This window comes from Trichosurus vulpecula, chromosome 3 (genome assembly GCF_011100635.1).
Source record: "Trichosurus vulpecula isolate mTriVul1 chromosome 3, mTriVul1.pri, whole genome shotgun sequence".
Lineage (NCBI taxonomy): Eukaryota > Metazoa > Chordata > Mammalia > Diprotodontia > Phalangeridae > Trichosurus > Trichosurus vulpecula.
The window spans coordinates 98077545-98092101 of record NC_050575.1 but is presented as its reverse complement, the minus strand read 5'-3'; the positions used below and the strand labels follow the sequence as shown (position 1 = coordinate 98092101).

Genomic DNA, 14557 nt, shown 5'->3' with positions numbered 1-14557 from the left:
AAAGACTCAGATACAGAAGTATACAAACTGGCATTCATATCATGGTGAATAAGCTTTAAGTAAAAAAGGACCAATGAAAGAATGAATACTATCATCAAAGGACCAACCCATGTGTTATCAAGTTGACCATAGCAGGAGTTGTCCTCACTTGTTTATTCTGTTGCTGTGGCTGGACCTCCGTTCTCAAAGAGAACCAATGACATTGGCAAAGTGATTTCTTGACTAGCAAGTGAATCAGATTTAAGTGAGGCAGGGTTGTACAAAGTCACTAGCCTCACTCTCTCCTCCAGAGCCATCTGAGTCCAGTGGCAAGACACAGATCAGAAAGACTGGAGATGGCCCTGGATGCAGTGAGAGACCTTAGCCTTTTTAAGCTAAGGTCTCAGTTTGTCTGAGGTAAAACCCATTCAGTGATTAAAGATAGGTAAAAAATGAGGCAAAGAATAGCCTCCAAAAAAATATCAATCTGGGAGGGAAATCACCTCAGGGTTTCTGGCCAGAACAGAAACAATTGCTATCTACACTCACTCTGAGCCAACAAAATCCAATGACTTACTGAGGTCTGGGTTGGGGTCCACTATCAGCCAATCACTGAGAGTCAGAGTGATTTGGATTATGGTTCCTTCCATAAGGAAATATGGTTCCCTCCTACCCCCTCAAAGGGGGATGATTTATTTGTTTTAGCTGTAAGTCACTTTCAAACTTTCATTTTTGTGTAAAGAAGTCAAATAGCAAATCCAAACAATGAACCTACTTCAAGTTAACAGAACTCTATCTTTTCTATCACTATTTTTTTATCTAAACTGCTATTTTTACGATTACCTAAAAGTTGGGGGAAATGTCGCCATGTCTGTTGATAGAATCGCTACCCACATCTTTCAGATGAGTAATGTAATGTTTAACTGCTCCCATTTTCATGCTGCTTATGTAGTTGGAGAAGACAAGGGATACCTAATAGCTGTCTTCAAGCATTTGAAGGGCTCTCATGCAGAGGGGGCATTTAACTTGCTCTGTTTGGTCCCAGAGAGCAGAACTGGGAGGGGTGGAATTTACAAAGATGTCAATTCAGGTTTGAGGTCAGGAAAATCTTCTCAACAATCAGAACCATATAAAAGTGGAATGAACTGCTTCACGGTGAGTTCCCCATAGTCTCCCTCCTTAGAGATCTTCAAGCAGAGGCTGGACCAACCATTTGTCCAGTATGTTGTAGTGAGGATTGCTTTCAAGTAAGGACTGGACCAGATAGCCACCGAAGTCTCTTAAAACTCTCAAATTCTGTGATATATACATATACGTAAAATTGGAGACATAATTAGTCAGATGATATGTTGTCAGTAAGGAGGATTTTGTTATCCTTTTAGAGTTTAGTTTTTCAGGATCCATGGCCATGGGAATGTCTAGTTTCCAGGTGTTAGATAGCAACTCCCAGAATAGTCTCAAGGACCCTAGACAGTAATTCTTAGAATCATAGTGACAGATAGTCCTACTGAGGCTGTGCCGTGAGACCTAGGGGTGACATAATTGATATCTACTATGCTTGTGCAGAATCACGATACTGCTAAAGTTAACTTGTGAGTTTAATGTTGGCAAGATGCCTTCTTTGTCTGTTGCCCTATAAAACAGGTGGGCATTGGTCAGTGAGCTGGGGAATCCACAGGTAATGCATAGAGGAATACATGTACCTGCTTCAACTGGCCCCCACTGAGACTTGAGGGGACTTAGAGGGATACACAAGTTGTTCTTGTCTCGACTTACCCCATCAAGATGTAAGGGTAGTTGGCCCCCCTTCTTTGCCAGCCCTTTGAGAAGGGTGATTAGGGAATGCTGTAGGAGTTTGGGCTTATTATCAGCAATACTGTGTTAGAGAAACCAGACTAAAATAAAGCTTATTATTAACCCCTCTGAAGCTCTTTCCTGTCTGACCAGATCAAGAGTGAATCTGTTAGAGGCCGGAGTCTGAAACCTCTGGTGCCTCCTGTGTGTTATCAGTGAAACATACATGGGTCTGGGTAAAGAGAAAGACAAAAGCAAAGAGAAGGTAGATACGACAAACCATCAGATCTAGTCCTGGACACTAGTGTACTCAGACAGTGTTAGTGAGGCAAGGACAGGCTGACAGGTGTTGCGGTACAGGGCTGAGTCAAGAAGACCTGAGTTTGAATCCTGCCCTAGAAAATTACTAGTTGTAGTAGACTAACTTTGGGTATATAGATTTTTAAAAGGCAAGAAGAGGATGAGGAGCCACAGTAGCAGTTTTCAAAGATGGGAAGAGTACTACAAGAGCACATAGTTTCAGAAGTTAAGAGAGCAGAGGTCAAAAGAAATGAAGGCAGAAAAGGTGTTTGGATTTAGCGACCAGGTCATTAATACCTTTGGAAAAAGTAATTTGAGAAGAATAATGGAGATAGAAGACAGACTGATTACTGCAACTGAAGAGTGAACTGTTATTGAGGAAGAGTGCCAACTACCCTTTCTTGAAATTGAAGTGAAGGAGAGAAGATGTTGGCTTGTGTATAGTGCTAAGGGAAGGACTTTGGGTTGTTTGTTTTTTAGGCCAGGAAAGAAAGACCTGAATGTGTCTATGGATTAAGAAAATGGAAATTAGCAGAGTGGATAGTGCCAATGCCTGAAAGAAATAACAACTGAGATAAAGTCAAAGAACAGATGGGATGAAATGGATTGAGGGATGGATGAAAGGAAAGAATATCCTTGCTGAGAGTGAAGGAGTAAGAGAGCAAGAATATTGAAAAGAGAAGGTTTGGAACATATATTATTTAAGAAGCTAATAATATACCATATTTTATATAGTGCTTTAAAAATTTAGTCACTAAATAATAAGCATCATGAGATTTTATAGCATCTACAGGGTGTTCCTAAAGTCTGGACACACAGGAAATGTAGAGTTATTGCATCGAGTTCACGTGAATCTTGCAAAGCGCATCAACCTTTGCATCACAAATGATGGAAATAATATTGAAGATGTTATTTGTTAATATTCCAATTAAATAAAATGTTTCATTTATTTCATTTCTTGAAAATACGCATTTTTGCCTATGTGTCCAGACTTTAGGAACACCCTATACATCTATCTTTCAATCAACAGCAAAACAATAAAGATGTGGTCTACTATTGAATATTTTTTTAAAAAATTAAATATTTTATTTTTCCCAATTACATGTAAAGACAATTTTAACATTTGTTTAAAAAAATTGAGTTGCAAATTTTCTCCCTCCCTCACCTCTCCCCTCCATAAGACGTAAGCAATTTCATATAGATTATATATGCACAATCCAAATGAAGATCTTTTCCCAAAGTGTACGCATTCCCTACTAATACCTTCATCAAGGATACTCTCCATTCGTGTATAGATAACTCAAAGATTTTGTACAGGTGAAAGAGATATTTGTTTTATAAAAAAGATTTGGTTTACTGGAGCAAAATGTCACCTTAAAACTTCCTTTTCAACAAGGCAATCTCCATCTAGATAGCAAAATCTATACATCAATATCTGTTTTTATCCTGGCCATGGCACTGTAATGGTCACCAGAAGGAACTCTACCAAAGGGACCTGTAAGAAGATAAACACCACCTCTCCCTATACCTTAGATGCTAAAGAGAAGCAGTCTCCAGGAGCCTGTTATCTGGAAGGTCTAAGGGTCCTGTGAGCTAGGGCATCACTGTCCCTCCATGGGCTTCAGTTTCTTCTTCTGTCAAAAGGGCTGCGGCCAAGTCACATTCACCGCCAAACCCTGGGATCCTGTGACCCCTCTAAATATCATATGATCTGCTAAAGAGTCTGTGATCCTCTCCAGATAATGTGTGTTCCAGTGGGAGCTGCCAAATGACTTTCCTAAAGCAAATATCTGACCATGTAACCTTTCCCTTCGCTATCCAATGAACTCCAGTAGCTCCTTATTATCTCAAGAGTCAAATATAAACTCTTCACTTTGGCATTTAAACTTGTCTTCATCTGGACCCATTCTATTTTTCTGCCATACTATTAACATTACTCCTTTCCATGGACTCTACAATCCACCCATACTGCTGTCCTTGCTGTTTGTCATCCACAATGCATCACCTCCCTCCCATGTGGACTGGCTGTCTTTTATGCCTGGGATGCTTTCCTTTCTCACTGCCACATCTAAGAATCCCTGGTTTCCTTCAAGACACAGCTCAAGCACCGCCTTCCGCAGGCAGGAGGCCTTTACTGGTCTCACCAGCGACTAGGGTCATCTCTAAGGTTACCTTGTATTTAGTGTCTCTGTCTTACATATCTTAAGTTAATCGTGTGCATGTCTTCCCTGTTAGAATGTAAGCTTCTTCAGGGGCAAGGGCTGTTTTTGTCTATTTTGGGGGGGGGTGGTATTACCAGCACTTGGCACAGTGCCTCGCACATAGTAAGTTAATAATAAATGTTTGTTGATTTAATGAAGTAGAACAAAGCAGGACTGAGTCTCAGTCCCTCTGCTCTCAGCTTCCTTCTCTGACTCCTCACAAGGCCTTGGGGAGGAAAGCAGACAATGTTGTATAGCTGTTCTAAGGTCTCTTCCAGTTGTAACATTCTGTGTAATCTGGAAGATTTTAGAAGACCTAGATGTTACTGCCAACTCTGAGGTTCTGCAATTGTATGGCTCTTGCCCAGGCCACTGACTTCCTGTGCAACAAATCACTTATCCTCTGTAAGCCTTTTCTACCTCTCTTTTAAACAATGAATGATACCTCAACCTCACAAAATAAAAACAAGTGTCCCTACATAGACATACTAGGCCCACTTTGGTCCAAATCCACCAGAAGCAGTTCCTAAAAGCCAAAAAGTAGCATAAGAGGGAAGTCCAGAAGGCAGCTCCTAGCAACCACTGTAGGAGAAGCTGAAAAAAGATCAACCAGGAGAATATGAATTACCAAAACATGGAGGCAGACAAACCATAAGTATCAGTGACTGATATCTCCAAAAGCTACAAGTTAAAAATACTACCTGATAGATACTAGACTCCTTTCCATCGGGATGCTAATTTTCTGATTCCTATTCCCACTAGAGATAGCCCATAGCCTTGCTGCACTGTGGCCAACTAACCCTTTCCCAACAGTTGTTGGCCAGGACATTGCCTCTCAAGTAATTCAGATTAGCAGGGAGTTCTGGTAACAGGATGGATGAGCCACAGGGCATTACTATCTGTTTTATCATTGCTCCCTAAATTCTACCTGAAGATTTACCATCTGTCCTGCCAAAATACCTCCATATCTATGGGATTTACCATATGACCTGCCTTTGTATCGTGACTCTTGGACTTTCTCATTCACCTGTCACTGTAATGTGACAAAGACCACTGGACCTTTCTATATTCCTTGTGCAGAATCCTTTGATATCTGTGAGTTCTTTGAGAATAGAACTGCCTAGTTTTCCACTTTGTAAGCCTAGCACTTAGCAGTTTTTTATGCATAATAAGTACTTAATTATGCTTTTCCATTTCAAAGGTTCTTTTCCAGGTATCTCTCATCAAAATCATTCAATGAAAGACATAAAAACAACACTGTTCAATGACTCTGATCCCATATATCAGGTGACCATATTTGTCACTGATAGAAGAGGTCTGGCATAAAAATTAAAGAACATTTCTTTATGGATTATGAGTTTTTCTAGATGCTCTTAATAGCAGATGACATTGTACTGGTTGCAGGACAAAGAGGATGTGTCTAGAGATGACAAGGGAAAGGGCGGTAGGCACTTGAGCTAGCTGTCTCAGAAAAGGAAAAAGAATCAGAGAGGTGAAATAACTTGTCTGAGGTCATACAGCTCTGAGACTTGAACCCAGGTTTCCCAACTTCTAGTCCAGTGATGTTTCTATGGCAGTATTTCCAAGTACTGGCTGCTTCCATGACCATCACAGAAAATACCCACAAATGGTGCTTGGAAAATGGACATATTAGCTAACACAAACAATGGTCTATTTAGCTTGAATGAGGTAGAACACTGGCTGAAGTTTGGATATTTTTATACTTTGTATAACAAAAATTATGGGATTTGATCTAATTCTTCATTTCTCCCAGACTGAGAGCCAGAATCACTCACAAGAACTTGGAGCAGAATGTACCAGCTTCAGCTATTAACAGCTGATAGAAACACAGTGCCTCTCAGCCATTAGGTTAGGAGTGGGGCAGTTTTTCAAATCTGTTTGCCTCTGTTTCATTGCTAAACTCTAACGATTAGTTGTAACTACACAGCAATTTTTATGAGGAATAAAAATCGATGTTTTAAAGTTAGTTTAACTATACTGCAAAGAATCACAACAAAGTCAAACTTCCAAACAGCAAATTAAAATTCAAAAAATATTTAGTAAGTGCCTAATGTATGCCAGAAACTGTAGGATAGGAAAAAGGGAATAGCCCTATGATTTCAATGGTATAGAGGACTCCCATTTAAGTAAACTTCCTCTACTAAGGCTGGTTGACACCTCTTCAATTTATAATCTTAGAGGTTGTTCAGAACACTGATTCATTAAGTGACATTCCCAGGGTCACACGGCTAGGTATTGTGTGTCAGAAGCAGGGCTTGAATTCAAGTCTCAGTGGCTTTAAGATTGGCTCTCTATCTACTACACCTTTCTGCCCATCCAGGGACTATGCTAGACAAAAAGTACTTGGGAAGATGTTTGGAAGACAGACACCAAGTTCAACAGGCAGCCCTTAGCTATCTAGAGCTGCACTAGGAGCTTTCTATACCATTTTTCATTCTCATCAGAATCACACAATGTTAACATTAGAAGGGGTCTTAAATATACTGTAGTAAGAACTCTAGCCTCAAGGAGAACCCCTTTTGCAGTATGTTAGAGAACTCTATTGGTTAGAAAGTTCTTTATGTGGTGGGCCAAAATTATATTCTATAATTTCAATTGGTTTAGAAATTTCAAGAAACACTGAATAAGCCTAATTTCTCATCTATGTAACAACCCTTCAAATATCTGAATTTAGCTATCACATCAACTCTTAATCTTTTCTTCCCTAAGCTAAACATAGCCTATTCCTTCAACCATTAGTCAATGGGCATGGTTTCTTCATCATACTGTATCCTTCCTCTGGATACATGATGATTTGTCGATGTTGCCCTTAAAATATGGTACTGAAAGATACATGATTTCTTCTATCAGATCAGAATATAGTGGGACTGTCAGTGAAATGCATACTCTCCTGCTAAGGCAGCTTATGGTTGTTAGTTCATTTTGTAGCCATATCACACTGTCTCATATAAAACTTGAGATCAAACTAAAATCCTCATCCCTCATGTACGCACCTATTCTGAGAAACCTTATCTCCCTCATTCTATACTGATACAACTGATTTATCAAAAAGCTTAAGTGTAGGCTGCATATTTACCTCTGTTCCATTTTTTACTGTTTCATCCTAGTAAAAATCGTCTTCCTGAATTCAGCTCTAGCCTCAGGCACTTACTAGCTGTAAGCCCCTGGGTAAGTCACTTCATCTCTACCTGCCTCAATTATCTGTTAAATCTTATCTGTAAAAATGGGTATAATAACAGCACCCACTTTGGAAGGTTGTTGTGAGGATTAAGTGTAATATGTGTAAAGCACTTAGCGCAGTGCCTGGACACAGTAGGTACTATATAAATGTGAGCTGCTGTTACTGTTATTATTGTTATTACTGTTCTGCCCTGTGGAGAAGTCTCAATTCCTTTACTATAGTAAATGTGAGAAACCAAAATACTAAGTGACTGAGAACTCTAGAGTTAGTGCTTTACATACATTAGTTTCACTGTGCTGTAAGAGATGAAATTACTTTTCTAAATCTTTGATCAAGGAACTTACAATTTTAAAAACCTGGTTATCAATTTGGACTATGCTATGCTAGAGACACAGGAACTACCGATGTTTGGGTTGAATCTATACTCATCCTAGTCCATCACCGAGTACTGGGGGTGGAGCGTGGCTAAATCCTTGCTATGAACTTTAATTCTATAACTTGCTTCACTCTATACAAACTACAACATTGGGGGAAGAGGTTGAAATTTTTTAATTTGGGTTTCATCATGTTCGTGAGGATGACATGAGCAGGTAAAATAAACAAGCAAGTGTGCATGCACATGGGCGCACACATACACACACAAAACACCTCTCCTTTCTATTCTACCACTGCTCTCTGATTTCTATGCTTTGGGTTCTATACATTGGGTTCTTTCATATCATGTTTCTACCAAGACTACCTTATCCCCAAAGAGCAGTCAAAATTAATTTGTTAAATAATGGCAAATAGGTCAAAAAATATCTTTAGCCCAATAACATTTTTGTGGCCTAAAATATGTTTACTGGTCCACTGGATAGCTGCTCTTCTCTAAAACTACAATGACCTTCTGTTTCCTTTACAAATATATGAATTAGTTCAATATTTCAAGGAACTATGACTGCACAATTTGGGCATTTGCTCCACCAAAGCAGATCCTTAACTCTTTCATGCCTCAATGGATGGCTTTATGAGTTGCTATAAAAACAAAATAAACAAACCAAAAATCCCAAGTATATGGTAGCCAGCTTTCTGATGATGAGCCTTTCCAAATTTTGTAGACTGGTCCTCAGTCAACAGGCAAAAACTGTGTTGCTGGACTACTACCCTAAGCCTTTCTAGTTTAGTGAGACTTGTCTGAACTTTCATTCTGGTGGAATAGCCTTATAGAATCCAGAGTCACCCTTATACAAGATGAGGTATTAGAGTAGGGCTTCAGTAGAAGGGCACTAAATAGCATACATATTTACGTACTAAATATGCATTTTCTGCAAAGTCTAACTGAAAGGGAGTGTATGAACTAGTAGAATGACTAGTAATATATGAACAACTCTGAGAAACAAAGAACAAGATAAAAAAAAACCTAAAAAGCACATTTTCATAACCTAGAATGTCTTTAACTCATAAAATAGGAATAGCAAGAACACTGGACCACTGTGTTAGTCTCCACTCAGCTACTGCTCAATCCAAGACAAGTCATTTAACCATTGTGGCCTCAGCTTCTTCATCAACAAAATGAGGGTACTGGACTAAATTTTTAAGAGCCATTTCAATTCTAAAATTTTGATTCTAGATATTTGTTAAGACTAAAGAAAATGCTCAATACATCAAGTTTTAGCACTGGAATGAAACATCAGCTAGTCTCATCCTTTTATCTGAGTGATTATGTCCAGGGAGTTGAATTACCTACCCAAGGTTATACAGCATGATTCATCTGCTTTTGCTTTGTAACAAACTATAGTGTGAGAACTAATCCTTCTTTAAACATAATCATAGTCACTGAATCAAAGTTCAATTGTACGTAGAATTGTGGATTAAGGTCTTTCCCCCACACCAACCCTTAGTGGGATAAGATGGTGTAGAGTCTACAACTGGTTGCATTTAACTTGTTTTTCAATCTACAAACTGAGGATAATGATACTAGTGCTAGCTACCTACTTCATAGGGTAGTTCTGAGGAAAGCTCTCTATAAACTTCGAAGCACTCTATCCACGTGAGTTTCAAGTTTAATTAATGTTAGACATATTTCCAGATGACAACTGTAAACTAACAACAGAAAACTGTTAATGCCTATTGATAGCTGACATTTATACAGCACTTTAAAAATTCACAAAGTTCTTGATATACATGACCTCATCTTATTCTCACAGCTGTGTGAATGAAGTAATGTAGGTATTATCTCCATTTCACAGATAAACCCACTAAGGCAGAAATATTAAGCAATTTGTCCATGGGCACATATCCAGTGTAGGCAACAAGATTCAAATCCCAATTCCAAGTCCTGGCCTCTTTTCCCTATATTGTTACAAGAAAATTACTACTTTTTTACTTCCTCATCCTTGTTTCCTTCTTCCTCAAATATCTTTCCTTATTTAACAATGAAAGTATGTTGGAGGGATACAGAAAGACAAAGCACCCTACTTCACTGCTGAGGGTATGAATTAGTGAGGATGGAATTATTCAAGAAAAGCAGATAAAACATTTGTTGTTTTTTACTCAGAAATCTCAATACTGGATGTATATCCCAAGGAAGTCAGTAATAGAAAGGACCTGAATGTATCAAAATATTCATAGAAGTAGTATTTTTAATAGTTAAAAAGTAGAAAGAGGCTCAGATTCAATCTAATTCAGTAGGTTGAATCTGGCCCGCTTGTGGAAACAGGTGTCACAAAGGGGGGAATTTCTTAAGACAGCTCATTATGGTGAATCCCTAATAAACTTGGTCTTTTCCCTCGGCAAAAAAAAAAAAAAATGTAGAAAGAAATTATATGCCCAATGACTAGGGAATGGCTGAAAGAAGTACAGTATATGAATGTAGTGTGATAGTGCACCAATTCAGTGCAATGTGGAAAGACCTTTAGTCAAGAAAGCCAAACCCCTCTAAAATTTACAAGATTCCTCATCTATAAAATGAAAGAACAAGGACTTGATGGCCTCTGAGGTCATTTCTGGCTCTAAATTTATGATCCTGTCATTGAGTATTAAAGGTAACACTAAAAGGCAGCAAAACTAAAGTTAAATACAATAAACAAGGCTGATTTCAAATTATTAAAGTTAAAGCATACAACCTTAATTTTTGTTAAACAACAAAACACAAAAATGGAAAATGATATGTGTTGTCAATTGCAATCACTCTATTAGGTAGTGTTGCTTAACTTTTTATAGGGAACTATGTGGTAGATAGAGTTTTGAGGAAGTTATCCTAATAAAATACATCAATATAAGAAATTTTTTTTAAAAGGAGTATGTCAAAGTACCTGGATTAGTAAGGGAATATTTAAAATAAAGTTAAATATATATCAAATGCTACTTTAATATTCAATATTTAATTCCTTCAAGTGTTAAGGAAATTGGTATTTTAAAAGGTGAGTTATTCTCAAGGGGATTTGATTTTTCAAACTCAAACAAATACCAATAGAAAAATCTGCGAAAATCTGCATGGCTTCCTTCCCCTTCCCCATCTTAACTTGGAAAAATTTCATAAGGTTTTAGACAATTATTTAGATTCTTAGTACAGTTGATAGCATATAAGAACCTGTATCTATTCACTATTACAATTCAGTCACTAAGGTAAGTATGTAAAAAAAGATACCCTATTCCCCATATGCTTAGAAAAATAGGCTTTATAACTGTTAGATCAGCAAATATTAAAAAGAAAAAAAAGTTGCAATTTAAGCCTGAATTGTGTTTAGCTTTGGAAACTTTAGTAGAGCCCGATAAATGCTTCATATGTGACATTTGGGACAATGAATTTCAAATGCTGTGAAATGCAAGAAATGCGATTTGAATTACTACTGAGACAAATATTAACTTACCTAATATTTAAGTGGCCTGATAATTTGATCTGTTTTATTTAAATTGGTAACAGTTTGAGAATAAAATGTGGCATGTTCAAGAAAATCAAGATTTCCCTAGGAAAAACTTTGCTAAAATGGGATTTTTAACTTATAAGGAGACCTCTGAAAGGAAAAAAAAAAGATTGCATAGAAAAAAGAAAGAACCTTGAATGAATCAGGGTTAAATGCTTTCTTGCATTGTAGCAAATCACTGGCTAAAAGATTGTCAATGTTAACATTCATCTCACTGCTGGTTCTGGAAATTTACCAACAAAAGGAAATGTATCAGGATCCAAACAGTGGCAACAAATTAGAATGAATTTCACTGTGCTAAAGAGCCATAAAGAGCCAGAATTGGGGGGAAAAACTTAGAGGTCATTTAGTTAAATCCACATAAAAGTTAGTTTGAAAGAAGATATCTAAATTAAGAGTCCAACCATTTCTCTTCTTAAACAGCCCCAAGTCTCTGCCTGGAATTAGTAGACAAGGTTCTTCTTGGAAGACATTTTCTGCCTCACTCACTAAGATAGTCTACCAGGTTCCCTAGGAAGAAACTGGGAACATACCCAATTCAAGATGCTCAAAATGTACTAATGCTGATGAGGGGTCCACAGGAGATAAACTAGCAATAATACAATTTTTGCCTAAGGCCTCACTCCCTCATTCCAGCCCTCTCCAAACTCTGTTCAGCACAAATATTCTGGGAAACTGATGGATGGTAAGGTTCCTAGGAGATATGCCAAGATGGTCTGACCAGGGTTTGATTCTCCATTCTGCTTCTTACTAAACTGTGTGACTCTGGGCATGTCATTTAAGAGCTCTGAGCCACAGCTCCCTATTCTGTAAAATGGGAATAACATGTGCTCTATCTACTTCCCAGTGCTGTTGGGAGTCAAACCATTTACACCCTAGTACTAATGTGAATTATGGTCACTTATGGCTAAGTCTGCTATTCTATGCAATTCTTCAATAATAACTGAAGGATTTGGGGAGAGGAGAGACTTCAATCTAGGTGACTTTAATTTAGGTGACACGTATTTTTCCTCATTTTTCCTTTTCATGTGTGTGTGAGTGAGGGATGAAAACCATAAATACTTGTTTCTTCAAGATAAGTACAGGAATGTGGAGTGGGAGGCAGTGGTCCCTAGGGAGGCTCCAGATGGGGGGAGGGGAAAGGAGGGAGACCAAGAATGACAGCTGGGAAGGGAGGCACCAGGGCGGGTCACAGGAATACCTGGGTGTCCAGCTGCCCCAGCAGGGCGGCCCTAAGGGGGTTGGGCTGCGAAGATGTGGGGCTAGAGGGGTCCTGGGATTGTCGAGTCCAAACCTCTCGTTTTACCGAGCTCAAGAGAGGGGCCGGCAGGGGCTGGCCCAAGGTCACTCACTCAGGCAGGCGGGGCGGGAGAGGCGGTGTTGGGGTCCCGCCTCGCGATGCTGCGCCTCGGACCCGGCCTTGGCCCGGCTCCGCGGCGCTGGCACGGGCGCGGGTCCCTCCGGCGCCTCTGACAGACAGAATGCGGCACTCTCCGGGTGGGGAGGAGGAGCGGGGCGCGGTGCCAGGAGCAGCCGGCCTCCCGGAGCCCGCGGCCGGCCCAGCCCTGCCTTGGCCGCCGCAGACCCCCGGGCCCAGCCGCTGGCTCGCGCCCTCCCTCATCCCCCTCCCCCTTCTTCCAGGAGGACCAGGCACCCCCCCACCCCCAACCTTGGGTCCCGGTCCCCGGCTCTCCGCCCAGCGCTCGCGCCCTGTCCCGGCCACTCCCCGCCTCTCTGCCGCCTCACCTGCCCTCCCCGCCGCTGTGTGGGCCGGCGGGCGGGCGGCGCTCAGGGCTCAGCCCCAGCTCCCGGGCCGCCGCCGCCGCCGCCGCCGCAGTGGGTGCGAGGCTGAAGCTGGCAGCCAAGCTCAGGCCCTTCCGCTCATGGCTCCGTCTTCAGCTGCCGGGGGCCCAGCTCGGCGGACCGACAGTCACCGCGGCCAATCACAGAGCGCGAAGCGAGGCCGGGCGCAGCCAATCCTGAGAGAGGGCGGGGCCCTGGAGCCGGGGCTGTCGGGAGGGCAGTCACTGGCCTGAGGTGTGGCTGCACTGGACAGGAGAGACTGCTGAGGACCTCTACTTGCAGGTGTTCCGGACGTTCCTTGAAAGTGAACATTGATCCCATCACCTTCGATGGACAGAGAGGGCAAGTGATCTCAGCGTCACGCAGCCAGTGTGGGGACAGGTAGACACCAGAATCCGGTTGTCTTGCTTGCCTAATAGTTCATTCATTCCACCAGCTTTGATGAATCACCTGCTATGGATAAGATACCGTTCTGCTCTCTGCTTTTATATCCCCACACGTTTCTTGGTAAACTCATCGGCGCCCATAGGTTCAACAGTCATCTCTGTACAGAGATGATATGCAATTGGTAGCTGGTGGTGCCAGACTGATGGAGTTCGGGAAAGACTCGAACTGAATACACATGTATTATATACAATATATGTATACATAATATATACAATACACATATACACATGTGTATTCAGCCCGAGTCTTTCCTGTACTGTATCAGTCTGGCACCACCAGCTGCCCATCGGATATAAATTATATGTCCTTTAAGCACCTCAAAGTCAGCATGTCTAAAATAGAAGCCATTATCTTCCCTCCTCCACCCATCCCACCTGTGTCTCCCTATGTTCCCTGTTTCTGTTGATGGTCTCTCTATTCTCCCAGGCACCCAAGTCTTCCATCTTTAAACCATCCTCTAGTCTTCTTTTAAAAAAATCTAATTAAATTTTATTTTATTTTCAGATCCTCATTCTCTCCTTCCCATCTCCCTCCCCCAATTGAAAAAGCAAGAAAAACAAAACTCTTATTACAAACATGTACAATCAAGCAAAATAAATTCCCCACATTGGCCATGTTAAAAACAAATCTCAATCTGTACTCTGAATACATTACTTCTCTATCAGGAGGTTGGTATCATGTTTCATCTTGAATTCTTTGGAATTGTGGTTGGCCATTGTGCTGGACAGAGTTACTAAGTCTTCCAAAGTTTTTGTCTATATAATATTCCTGCTGTTGGATAAATTTGTTCTGTTTCACTTTACTTCTTCTGCTCACTTCACTCTGTATCAGTTCATACAGTTTTTCCATCTTCTACTCTTTTGATTTCACCCTCACCCCCTATATCCAATAAGTTGCCAAATCTTGTTGAATATATCTCCAAAATC

The 14557-nt window shown here is 40.5% G+C and overlaps 1 protein-coding gene across 4 annotated transcripts in view; it reads right to left on the bottom strand.

Annotated features, from left to right (window-relative positions):
- MAPK9 (mitogen-activated protein kinase 9) overlaps positions 1-13298 on the bottom strand; it is a 45078-nt gene extending 31780 nt beyond the window's left edge. For 2 of the 4 annotated variants that reach the window (XM_036751826.1, XM_036751824.1), the window contains exon 1: positions 13128-13280. The gene's annotated coding sequence lies outside the window, so the exon portion shown is untranslated. Of the gene's footprint in view, positions 1-13127 lie in introns of all 4 variants that reach the window. The other 2 variants (XM_036751825.1, XM_036751827.1) reach the window with 2 other exon arrangements.
- Positions 13299-14557: the final 1259 nt, after the last annotated feature.